The sequence below is a fragment of the Physeter macrocephalus genome, chromosome 7, assembly GCF_002837175.3.
Source record: "Physeter macrocephalus isolate SW-GA chromosome 7, ASM283717v5, whole genome shotgun sequence".
Classification (NCBI taxonomy): Eukaryota; Metazoa; Chordata; class Mammalia; order Artiodactyla; family Physeteridae; genus Physeter; species Physeter macrocephalus.
In genome coordinates, this window is record NC_041220.1 from 17,520,857 (window position 1) to 17,524,290 (window position 3,434).

General features: G+C 38.0%; 1 long non-coding RNA gene across 5 annotated transcripts in view; it reads right to left on the reverse strand.

The window, feature by feature from the left end:
- The window catches only part of LOC114486555 (uncharacterized), a 39,202-nt gene that overhangs the window by 15,412 nt on the left and 20,356 nt on the right, over positions 1 to 3,434 (reverse strand). For all 5 annotated transcript variants that reach the window (XR_003680476.2, XR_003680475.1, XR_003680477.1 and 2 more), the window contains exon 3: positions 2,386 to 2,536. This is a non-coding gene — a long non-coding RNA (uncharacterized lncRNA). The remainder of the gene's footprint in view (positions 1 to 2,385; positions 2,537 to 3,434) is intronic.

The window sequence follows — 3,434 nt, forward strand, 5'->3', positions numbered from 1 at the left end:
GCGGAGCGGCTGGGCCCGTGAGCCATGGCCGCTGAGCCTGTGCGTCCGGAGCCTGTGCTCCGCATCGGGGGAGGCCACAGCAGTGGGAGGCCCGCATAAAAAAAAAAAAAAAAAAAAAAAAACACAAGAGAGAATGGTAAGATGAGAGAGAGAAAAACCAAAACATAGTACCTTTTTTTCTTTAACTGAAGACAAAATTGGCCCTAACATTAAAGTGACAGCTAAAGCAACCTGACACTAACTTCACATGCTACTATCTCCTACTCCATCCTTTAACAGGTCTAGTGTCAGAATATCTTTCATAAACGCCATGGCCAAATTTGCATGTGCACAATTTAAAAAATTATTCCATTTTCTAAAAAGATTCCCACTGGTCAATACCATCTGTTTAGTTGGTGACTTGAGATGAAATTCTGTTAATTTAAAAATGTCATAAAGGGGAGCATGCTCTTAAATGCATAAACATAATTGCATCCTCAGAATTATACTGCCTTCTCTCATAAGGTTTCATTGTTGTTGTTGTTGTTGACTTTGGTTTAATATTAATGGATGGGAGGGCTTCCCTGGTGGCGCAGTGGTTGAGAGCCTGCCTGCCGATGCAGGGGTCATAAAGGGGAGCATGCTCTTAAATGCATAAACATAATTGCATCCTCAGAATTATACTGCCTTCTCTCATAAGGTTTCATTGTTGTTGTTGTTGTTGACGTTGGTTTAATATTAATGGGAGGGCTTCCCTGGTGGCGCAGTGGTTGAGAGTCCGCCTGCCGATGCAGGGGAAAAAAAATAAATAAAAATAAATAAAAATATATTAATGGGAGACTAGATGAAGAACATAGTCCAGAACATGATACAGGACAATTCCCAGCTGAAATAAAGCCTTTTAAAAAGCTCATAAATCTTTAAAAGAAGAGGAAGTATGATCAATCCGAAATCTTGCCCTCCAAATGACACGAAATATTCATTAGTGTAATATGCTACAAGTAAAGAGGAGAATAATGATTCTAGATGTTGAGGTCTGCTTAGATATATAAGCTCCAGGTGGCAGCTAGAACTTTGAAATGAAGTACTGAAATTACCTACGGCAGATCACTGAGAAAAGTATATGTGTCAGTATGGTATTATGTACCTTAAACTTAGCATTTCAAAACCTTCATTTATATAATGATAAGAAAAAAAGTCAACATTCTCAGCATTAAAAAGATCCAATCAGCCTAATTATTCTACATTTCATTTATATACTGGATTACTTTTCTCCCCAAATAGACCTGCTTCTTTTTTATTTTTTATCTTTGTGAAATATACCACCACACACCAGAGACCCATGCCAAAAATCTAGAGTCATTCTAGGGCTTTACTTCACATTTAGACATTATGGGCACTCAAAGTCTTATTAATTCAAACTCCTTACAACACTCTGAAGCTACTGCTTCCCCATCACTACTACAGATTGCTTTTTTTAAAAATTTGGGGTATAGTTGTTTTACAATGTTGTGTTAGTTCCTACTGTACAGCGAAGTGGAGTTCCCTGTGCTATACAGCAGGTTCTCATTAGTTATCTATTTTATACATATTAGTGTATATATGTCAATCCCAATCTCCCAATTCATCCCACCCTCCCCTTCCCCCCTTGGTGTCCATACATTCATTCTGTACATCTGTGTCTCTATTTCTGCCTTGCAAACTGGTTCATCTGTACCATTTTTCTAGATTCAACATACATGTGTTAATATGCGATATTTGTTTTTCTCTTTCTGACTTACTTCACTCTGTATGACAGTCTCTAGGTCCAACCACGTCTCTACAAATGACCCAATTTCGTTCCTTTTTATGGCTGAGTAATATTCCATTATATATATATATATATATATATATATATATACCACATCTTCTTTATCCATTCGTCCATCTGCTTTTAAATATGGCTTGCCAACAGTTCTGAACTATTCTCCAAAATTGTCTCCCTACTTCTATCTGTGCTTGCCTCACATTTGTCCTCCACAGTTGAAACCAACATGATATCCCTAAGATCAAGTTCCATCTTATTAACCCCCCCCAAAACCATGCAATATTCCTCAACCTTTTGACTAAATTCTCAATCTTTCAAAATGACATACAGAGCTCTGTAGAATGACATATGGGGTCCTTCAGAATTCTACGTCTTCAGCTATTTTTCCCCTAACGTAACACACCCTGTGTCATTGCTTTGTCAAACTGCTCATATTTTCTTTTTCGTCAGACTCCCTCACTCTAGTCTACATCCTACTTGCTTATGCCATGCCTCATATTCTCTTCTACTTCTGCTTGCTCTTCCTGGAAGACCTTCACTGCTCTGACCAGCTAGAGAACATCTGGCCATCTTTCAACACTCAACTCAAGATTTCTCACCTCTATGAAGACTTGCCTAATCCTTCCGCACCTAAATAGAATTGACGACACCTAGACCTTCATCCACAGTCTACTTTCTACGTATTTTCTTAATCTGTAATACTTTTGTGCTCTTATTCATGTGTTGTCATCCCCAATAGGTCATAAGCATCTAAAAAAAAAGGAGAGAATTTATTAGTTGTTGCATCCTGAGCCACTAGAGACAGTGCCTTAAATGTTCATTCAAGGATTAATGTTGAAATAATGAATACATGTTCTGATATGTTATCCATGTTTATAGTTTTATTATATATTTGATTTTTATTTGATCAAAAAATCATGAGGTGATTATAATATACATAAATGTAGGAATAACCATATTTGACATATTATTCATTGTGATTTTTTTTCTTGGATATTACCCCTTTTACTTTGCTTTATTCCCCCATGTCAAGTTGCTAGACCTTTTCCTACTCAATACTTCATGGGAGAGATGAAAGAAGGCAGAAAAGAGAATTGTCCTGCCTATTGTCTTCCAAGAGACTGGTTCCCTCAGTAAATGGAGAAATACTATGTATACAATAAATATTTAAGAGGGGTAGATTGAAGAGGGGAATCTTCACACTCACTCAAATAGAAAATTTTTCTTTGGAAAAAAGGAAAGTGAGAGATGAGACACGATGAAGAAAGGATACTGAAATGGATGGTTCCCTCCCAGACAAACATTCTGAGTTTTACTTCCCAGGCAGCACCATGAAAGTGGAGGAAAAAGACAAGCCCTCAGACAGCCTTCCAGGGATTTCTGTGCCTTAGCTTTGCATGGATATAGTAGCATGATTCTTGTACCTATGAATGTGGTATGGAAGTACAGGAAATAGAGGAAGAAGAAACAGAGGAATAGAGATGCCTACAAGGCAACGTATATGTACTGGTAAATGGGTCCAGATGAAACAATGGATCAGACCTACTAGAGCATGGACTTGAGGATATGGGGGGTGGAGGGGAAGGGTAAACTATGACGAAGTGAGAGAGTGGCATGGACATATATACACTACCAAACGTAGGGTGGA